Source organism: Microtus ochrogaster, chromosome 2 (assembly GCF_000317375.1).
Source record: "Microtus ochrogaster isolate Prairie Vole_2 chromosome 2, MicOch1.0, whole genome shotgun sequence".
Taxonomy (NCBI): domain Eukaryota; kingdom Metazoa; phylum Chordata; class Mammalia; order Rodentia; family Cricetidae; genus Microtus; species Microtus ochrogaster.
Window position 1 is genome coordinate 21,356,608 of NC_022010.1, and position 9,226 is coordinate 21,365,833.

Genomic DNA, 9,226 nt, shown 5'->3' on the forward strand with positions numbered 1-9,226 from the left:
GTAGATCAGGCTGGTCTCGAACTCACAGAGATCCGCCTGCCTCTGCCTCCCGAGTGCTGGGATTAAAGGCGTGCGCCACCATCGCCCGGCTCTACTTTTGACTTTTGTTGCTGTTCTTTGATAGCTCCTACATGTTTGTGATGTACTTTGATCGTGTTTACTCCGTTCTCTTAGCCTACCCCCACGGGGTCCTTTCCCCAGCAGACGTGACTCCCCTCCTGCTTTCGTGTCTTGTTTTTGGCATGGCATGCTTTAAGGTCGCCTGAATGAGCTTGGGTGGTCGGTTATTTACCAAAACATGAGAACCTTCCCAGTGGCTGTGCCACTAAAGGAAATGGCCCCTCTTCCCTTCTTTTACTGCTGTGGCACAGATGCCCTGTGCCCACTCTGAGCCATGTGACGTCTGGCCCCTGTCCCTCCAGCACATGAGTTACAGGCGATCTTCAGGTGTGTCAGGACTAGCCTTGTGGGTTTGTGATTTGCTTTTAACTCTCCCTTTACCCATCTGTGTCAGGCTCTTGCTTTGAACCTGCAGCCTAGACCTCATGGGCTTTTGCTCTGCTGAGTGAGGAGTAGGGCTGGACCTAAAAGTCTTTCCGTCTGCTGCCTCAGAGCCAGGGACAAGTCCCTTCCTGCCTCTGCCAGTTTGCCTCAAGCTGCACTCAGCACCTGTGTCCGGCAGCTTGGGATGACTAAACAAAAGGACTGCAGGCTGTCTGCTAAGGAGGAAGCGTCTGCGGAGACCTTTCTGGCTAAGGGGTTATCAGTTCTCTAGGTTAGCTGACTCTCTGTCTATCTTAGGACTGTTGTTTGTTTGGGGAGATGGCGTCACTGAGGCGGGTGGCTGATACTGTCAGCTGCCCCCAAAGCCACAGAGAGGAGGATTGTGCTGTCATGTGCTTGTTGAGGGCTCACGGATGGAGAGAAGCCTGGCAGTGAACCCCAGGCCGTATATAACATAACTGTCTCAGAAAGCCTGGTGAGTGTGGCCGTCTCACCCCAAACACCTATCTCTTCTGCTGTGGGAAGCTAAGCCCTCTTGTCCTGGTCTTTGGAGGAGCAAACCTTGTCTCTTAAGATCCTGATTTACCTACCCTCTGATGACATGTGCTGAGCACTCTGTGTGACAGCCTAGTCATTTAGAACAGAATGTTCTTTACCCTTCTTCCATTAGATTTCTCATGGAACTTCCCAAATACAGTTTCTCTTGTTACAAATGATGGAGCTGGGGTTGAGCCAGCTGGTATGACTGGGACTGTTGTTGATGTGCAGCCCTGGGGAGTGTCGTCTGTAGCACCACTTTAGAAGGGGAGAGTGCCTGGTACTACTCCTTTGTATGAGTGATGGTGTGTGGTTCATGAACCTTTGTGCACTCTAGAGAGCAAAGAGCATCCCTGTCTTGTTACCCCTGTTCCCCTGAGACGGGGTCTCTAAGCCTGGAATGAGGCCGGTGGCTGACAGGCCCCAGCAGTCCTCTTCTCTGACCTCCACAGCGCTAGGGTTACAGCTTTTTAGTGGGTGTGGGGATTTGAACTCAGGTCCTCATGCTTGCACAGCAAGCACTCTTACTCATTGAGCCATCTCCTCAGCCCTCGTAAAACAGAATTGAGTAAGGGGCTGGAGAGAGGGCTCAGCAGTTAATATTAATAGCACTAACTGCTCTTGCAGAGGACCTGCCTGTGGCCCCCTGCACCCAAACAGTAGCTTGCAACCATGCATTAACTCCAGTTCCTGAGGATCTGGCAGCGCCTTCTGACCTCGATGAGCACTCGATGTGCATGCGATACACATACATACATAAAAAGGTTTGAGTGGAGCTGACGCTCATTATTCATGAGTCCCTTTTGTGAATTGGCTATTCATTAAAATCTGTAACACACAAACCCATCCTCACAGTGCTTTTACAGTCGTTTGCATCCAGTGTCAGAAAGTTCTAGTGGCCTGTCACCGCGTTCCCAGATGAGGCTGAAGGACTCGGCCCATTCCTTCTTTCAGCTCGTGTAGTCAGTCTGTCTAGTGGCCAGTGTGCTGTGCCTTTTGGTTCTCTGGGTGAGACTGCGGTTTAAGAGCTCTCCCCAGGTGTCGTATTAGGATGCTGCGTAGTGTTCCTAAGAGCCAGCGTCCTGGATTTCACTCTGGAATAGAATGTGTCAACTTGGAGGAGGAGCTGAATTGGGGAACTGCCTCCCTCAGATTGGCCTGGGGACGCATCTGTGGGGCATTTTCTTGACTGAGGATTGACGTGGAAGGGCCTAGTCCACTGTGGGCAACTCTGGGTGATGCCATCCCTGGGCAAGGGGGGCTGTATAAGGAGAGAAGCTGAATGAGTAGTAAGCAGCATCCCTCCTTGGTCTCTGCTTCAATTCCTGCCTCAGTTTCCCTTGATGGACTGTGTGTGAGCTGTGAGCCAAATAAACCCATTCTTCCCCTCCCCCATGTTGGTGTCCTCCGGCTCTTCCTTGCCAGGTTGTCCACAGTCCTGTACAATCAGCATTGCTGACAGTGCCTGCTTGCTTCCTGTATTGTCTTCCTTGCTCAAGCCCCAGAGAGTAGGGTGACCCTACTGTCCTCTGTCCACACCAGGTCCCAAGAGAGCCTGTCTTGCTTTGAGTGTCAAGTAAACTGGTACATTCTGAGTCTGGGGTCTCATCCCCACTAAGAGCCCCACACACGTGTGTTCGGTGATCACTTAATGGTGTCCCAGGAGTGTGTGACATGTAAATCCTACTGTAAAAGAAAAGGATTCTCAGCTTCGGCATGTTCTCCTCTTCCCATGGAGGGAAGCTGCACCGCCATGCACATACTAGCTTGGGGAGCAGGGTCACCTGGTCCCTAACCTATGCCTCATGTCCCCGCCCACACCTCTAGCACCTCCACCCTGATGGGGCTGACATGGCCTCCGACCACCTGCCAGTCCTCCCATCAGAAAGAGCGGTTTCACATACTCAGTCTCCAGTGGCTTCCCTCCAGTCTCAAACCCTTAGCTTTTCAGGTACCGAACTGTGAATCCCTAGTGCTAGCAGGAAGGTCGGCGTGTGATAGTAACTGGGAAACAAGGAAATCACAGAGACTGAAAGCCAGAGGGAACTTCTTCAAGCTTGGTACAGGAATGTGTCGGGATGCCTGTCCGTCTACAGGAAGCTGCCCGACAGTTGAAATGCGTGTGTAGCAAAGATGGAGCTTCCGGATCCGTTGCAATGGCTCAGTGGGTAAAGGAGCCTGCTGCCAGACCCCCGAATGCACACAGAGGAAGGTGACCACTAGCCTCTGCAAGCTTGGAATCCCAGCTCTTGAGAGGTGGAGGCAGGGAAATCAGGAGTTCCAAGTCGGGGCCAGCATGGACTATATGAGACCTTGTCTTAGAAAAAAAGTTAATAAATATGTAGGCTCCCCAGTGATAGCCTCAAATTTTTGATTCATTACCGTTCTAATAATAAGGGCAGGGGAAATGGAGGAGGCTCCGGTAATCAGGAGAATTGGGCTGGCCAGAGAGGGCATTTGAGCAGGAGTCTTGGGTGATTTCTTCCCACCTTGAGAAACACTAAATTTTAACAAGTATCTTTTTTTCTTTCTTTAAATTTATTTTTAAGCCGGGCGATGGTGGCGCACGCCTTTAATCCCAGCACTTGGGAGGCAGAGGCAGGCGGATCTCTGTGAGTTCGAGACCAGCCTGGTCTACAAGAGCTAGTTCCAGGGCTGGAGAGATGGCTCAGTGGTTAAGAGCATTGCCTGCTCTTCCAAAGGTCCTGAGTTCAATTCCCGGCAACCACATGGTGGCTCACAACCATCTGTAATGAGGTCTGGTGCCCTCTTCTGGCCTGCAGACATACACACAGACAGAATATTGTATACATAAATAAATAAATTTTAGGAAAAAAAAAAAAAGAGCTAGTTCCAGGACAGGCTCCAAAACCACAGAGAAACCCTGTCTCGAAAAACTAAAAAAAAAAAAAAAAAAAACAAAACAAAAAAAATAAATTTATTTTTATTTTATTTTGTTTTATTTTATTGTGACAGAGTCTGTCTTAGTGTTCTCTTGCTATGGAGAGACACCATGGCCACAGCAACTCTTATAAAGAAAACATTTAATGGGGACTGGCGTAGAGTTAAGAGGTTTAGCCCATTATTGTCATGGCGGGAAGCATGGTGGTGTACAGACAGACATGGTGTTGAAGAGGGAGCTTTGAGTTCTACATCTGGATCAGCAGGAAGAGACAGTGAGCCAATAGGCCTGACTTGAGTTTCTGAAACCTCAAAGCCCACCCCCTAGTGACACACTTCCTCCAGCAAGGCCACACCTCACCTCCCTGTGAGCCTGTGGAGGCTGTTTCATTCACTGTGTACCCCAGACTGGCCTAGAACTCACTATGTGACCAGGTTAGCCTCAAACTCATAGAAATCCACTGCCTCTGCCTCCCAAATGCTGGGGTTAAAGACATGCCCCACCTACCCTGCAGAGAGCCATGAGTATTTTGAATTTACCTGTTTACAGCCTTAATCTTTTAGAGATATTGTCAAATTGATTTAAAGGAGTATTTTAATTTTATTTCTGATACTATGATTTTTTTTTTAAAAGCCTGATTAAAAGACCAACTTAGACATGGAAGTGTTTATTTGGCTTATAATTGTGTTACGGTCCATCACTGGGGAAGTCAGGGCAGGACCTGCAGAGAGTGATTCCTTCACACTGCAGTCAAGAGCAGAGAGAAATGAATGCCTGCCTCTCACTCGTGCCGAGCTCAGTTTCTCCACTCTTAACAGTTCCGTGGCCCCTTGCCTAGGGAATGATCCGCTCACAGTGGACTGGAGCTTCCCACGTCAGTTAATTTAAGACACTTGGGGCTAGAGAGATGGCTCAACATCTAAGAGCAGTGGCTTCTCTTTCCGAGGACCTGGGTTCAATTTTCCAGCACCTACATGTTGGCCCACAACTGTCTGTGACTGTAGTTGCAGGGAATCCTACTCCACCTTCTGGTGTCTGAAGTAGGCATGCACATGGTACACAGACACACATACATTCAGGCAAGCATAACACATGGTTTGACCCCCATAGGCTCATATATTTGAATGTTTGGTTCCCAGCTAATGGGCTGTTCAGGAAGGATTAAGAGGTATGGCCTTGTTGGAATTGTGTTCCTGGGATGGGCTCTGAGGTTTCAAAGCCCACACCATTCCCCGTGTCTGCTCTCTGTCTGCTTCCATTTGTGGGTAAGTTGCCTTGGATGCCTTTAACCCTAGCACTTTGGAGACAGAGGCAGGCAGATCTCTGAGTTCAAGGCCAGCCTGGTCTACAGAGTGAGCGCCAGGACAGCCAGTGTTATACAGAGAAACTCTGTCTCAGAAAACAAATAAATTGGGGGCTGGAGAGATGGCTCAGCAGTTAAGAGCATTCCCTGCTCTTCCAAAGGTCCGAGTACAATTCCCAGCAACCACATGGTGGCTCACAACCATCTGTAATGAGGTCTGGTGCCCTCTTCTGGCCTTCAGGCATACACGCAGAAAGAATATTGTATACATAATAAATAACTAAATAAATATTTAAAAAAAATAAATTGCCTTGGCCTGGGCAGTAGTAGCGCACGCCTTTAATCCTAGCACTGGGGAGACAGTGGCAGGCGGATCTCTGTGAGTTTGAGGGCAGCCTGGTCTACAGAAGGAGTTCCAGGATAGCCAGGGCTAAAGAAAAAAAGTTTTCCCATATATATGCCCACAAGCCAACCCAAAGTAGACAGTCCCTCATTGAGACTTCCCTGGTGATTCTAAATTGTGTCAAGCTGGCAAAAATTATTTTAGGTTTTTTTTTTTAATGTATGTATGTTTCACCTTCATGTATGTACGTGCACCACATCCTCTGGTGCCTGTGGAGCCAGAAAAGGGCATTGGGTCCCCTGGAACTGGGGTTACAGATTGTTGTGAGCCACCATGTGGGTGTTGGGAACAGAGTTCATGTCCTCTGGAAGAACAGCAAATGGTTTTAATCGCTGAGCCATCTCTCCAGCCCTAACAGGAGGAACGGCACTTCTGGGACTTGGAGATCCAAGCCTGGCTCTGCAGGACCAGGGCCTTGGCTGCTTCCCAAGGCAGCACAGAAGGAGGTTATGTAGAAACTGCTTTCCCTCCTGGCCCAAGAACCAAGCAGACTCTTTCTTTTTCCCCTTTGGAACTTAATTTCTGTTTACTCTCTGGCGTCCTCCACTAAAGGAGCTGTAATTACCATATATTAGCATGTATTTCCATAAAGAGAACACTCTTAGAAATCAGCCTGGAGGGAGTCCAGAGAGGCCCTTTTCAGCTTCCTCGTTCCATAGAATGTAGTAAATGTTTACTGAAAGCCAAGCAAGTGTTCAACCCGGAATTCCAGAGCCAGTGAGAGGCTGGGGTATGGTGGAGACTGGATGCTGGGGGCTTCAACAGCCTCTCAAGGGGATCTTTCACCATGGAATGTGGACTGGAAGGAGGTTAGGAGAAGGCCCTGGCAGTGATGCCCCCAGAGGGGTCAGCGTCCTGACTTAGGGGCAGGGCAGTTGGGGGAGTCCAGGGACAGAGGCACTGGGGAGGACAAGAGTCCAGAATGATATAAAGTGGGTCTCACAGGGACTGGAGAGACGGCTCAGTGGCTGTGAGCAGTTGCTGCCCTTACAGAGGCTGGAGTTTGAGTCCTCGCACATCAGGCAGCTCACAACCAGCCACCTGCAACTCCGGCTCCAGGGATCCAACTTCCTCTTCAGGCACCCTCACACATGCGCATGAGAGAGGAAAAGAATACACACAAAATTAAAAATAAATCCAAGGCTGGAGAGATGGCTCAGTGGTTAAGAGCACTGACTGTTCTTCCAGAAGTCCTGAGTTCAGTTCCTAGCAACCACCTGGTGACTCACAGCCATCTATAATGGGATTTGATGCCCTCTTCTGACATACAGGTTTACATGCAGATAGAGCACCATATACATAAAATTTAAAAAAAAAGCTGGACGGTGGTGGCAGACGCCTTTAATCCCAGCACTTGGGAGGCAGAAGCAGGTGGATCTCTGTGACAGAGTGAGTTCAGGACAGCCAGGACTGTTACACAGAGAAACCTTGTCTTTAAAAAAAAAATAGGCGAGAACAATAACGGATCTTAGGGGTGATTTATTTGGTAGAATGCCTACTTGAAGCCCGGGGTTCCATCAGTGGTGGCAGGGCAGGCCTATATGCCTGACCCTTGAGAAATAGAAGGAGGGTAGGTGAGGCAATCAAAATCAAATACTTTAACTACATAGCAAGTTTGAGGCTAGCCTGGGCTACATGAGAGAACCTGTCTCAAAAAAACAAAAACCCCAAGTGATACCACTGAGATACCTTCTCATTCTGAAGGATCTGCTGGGGAGAAGGCTGGACCATCTCTAGCCAGGAGGGAAGGCGGAAGGGTGGGTCTCAGGAAGACCCAGGGAGGGGGTTGGTGGGACTGTAAAGTGAGTAAGAAAGGTCAGAGTAGGTAGTATGATTTGCTGCCCCCCCCCCCCGCCATCTAAGCAGTCTAACCCCCCAAATTCTAATAGCATTATGAGGGCGGGAACTTAACTACCTGTGTTCAGGGGTGGGGCCTTTGGGAAGTGATTGGGTCATTAGTGTGGGGTCACTGCAGTTGAACCCTGGTGGCTTTATGAGGAGAAGAGAGACCACCGTGTGGTATGATGGGTACACACCTCTACCACATGAGGCAGTCCAGGGGGCTCCCACCATGCTGCTAGAGCCTGTCTCCACAAGTGTAAACCAGAATAAACAGCTTGTCTTTATAATGTAGCCCCAGGCGTTTTCCCAAACTGCAGAAGTCTGACCACTATATTAGGGTGTTTGGTAGTAAATTTTTACAGTAGACTGTGATAGTGGGACACATCAGGTAGGCCATGAGTGCCGGGGACAGAGAGAGGGGCCAGTGCTGGTCACACAAACGCTGAGATCATGCTGTGTGACAAGACCTAGGATTCATAGAAAAGCAAGGAACAGGATTCATTGATTGAGAGAGAATATGCTGTATACCTTCATTGTATGTGTCCAAGAATCGGTGTTCAAAGACAGGCTGGCTAAGGCTTTAGAAAAAGTATGGGAGCCAGCAGGATGACTCAGTGGGTAAACAGCACTAGCTGACAAGCCTGACCCCTGAATTCAAATGTAAAAGGAGAGAACTGACTCCCACAGCTGTCCTCTGACCTCCACGTGTGCCTCGTGGCGCACACCACCACCCCTAAATAAACAAAATATAATTACATTTTTCTTTAAGTAAAGGAAGTAACTTGCCAAGACAAACCGACAGTTTGCAGACAGCCCAGATAGCAACGCAATGCCCTGAGAAGAGCCCCTGCATCCGGACCTGAACCCCCTTCCTTCTGTGTAACCTCCATCAGCTCCCCGGGGACCCTGAAATGGGGAACCCTTCAACTGCCAGGGCTCTCCTTTCATAATGACAGCGTGGCTTCCTTCATTTGAGGGACAAAGTAAACCAAACAACTTTAAGGGCTGTTGCCCGTGTTTGGTTAGCAGAATGGCTCCTAGGAGGACTGGTAATTACAGCGCTTACATTTCAGTTTTGCCCAGGCATGCCAGATGATTGTGCTGGCGGTGGAGGAGCCCTGCTGCCTGGCACCGAAAAGCCCTACCCCAAAGCCAGGGTTCCCAATAACCGCAATGAGCAAAAACCCCTTGTCAAAAGAATGTCATCCATGATGCAATGGCTGGAGCTTACCATATGTCTCCTTCCTGTTTTCATTTGCTCAGACTTCAGGTCTGTAAGTCGCCTGGCAGTTGCCTTGAGAAAACAAGCGGAGCTGGGGCAGTAGCAAAGGGCATGCGGTGGCGTGCCACCAGGTGGGTCGGCACCAGGAGGGAGGCATCGGTTTTCCCGTCCCAAGTGCCTGTGCTCTAGGACTCGAGTTGAAACTGATGTCAACAACCTCTCAACTCTCTCAGTAGTCAGGAAACTTGGACATGAGTGGAATTTTTCGTTTCTCTGGGTAAATGTGTCACAGTCCAGTGCTATTGCGGCAGATGGAAAAGTCCTTTGTAGAGCGTGCAGCAACAGCCTACCAGGCAAATAGGAAGCACTCTGAGGGGCCACGAGGCACCTTGCAGCGCTGACGCGATTTCTTCTTGTTTCTCAGTTACCTACTGTGCACTTCCTGCTGAGACCGTTTCTGTTTGAGTTTCTCGGTTGTAAAACCCCAGACCTCACCAGCAAATGGGGGGTGGG

At 49.4% G+C, this 9,226-nt stretch overlaps 2 protein-coding genes across 2 annotated transcripts in view; both read left to right on the plus strand.

Moving 5' to 3' along the window:
* Prkrip1 (PRKR interacting protein 1) overlaps positions 1 to 9,226 on the plus strand; it is a 37,004-nt gene that overhangs the window by 15,826 nt on the left and 11,952 nt on the right. The gene's annotated exons all lie outside the window — the stretch shown is intronic.
* Orai2 (ORAI calcium release-activated calcium modulator 2) overlaps positions 1 to 9,226 on the plus strand; it is a 40,372-nt gene that overhangs the window by 9,865 nt on the left and 21,281 nt on the right. The gene's annotated exons all lie outside the window — the stretch shown is intronic.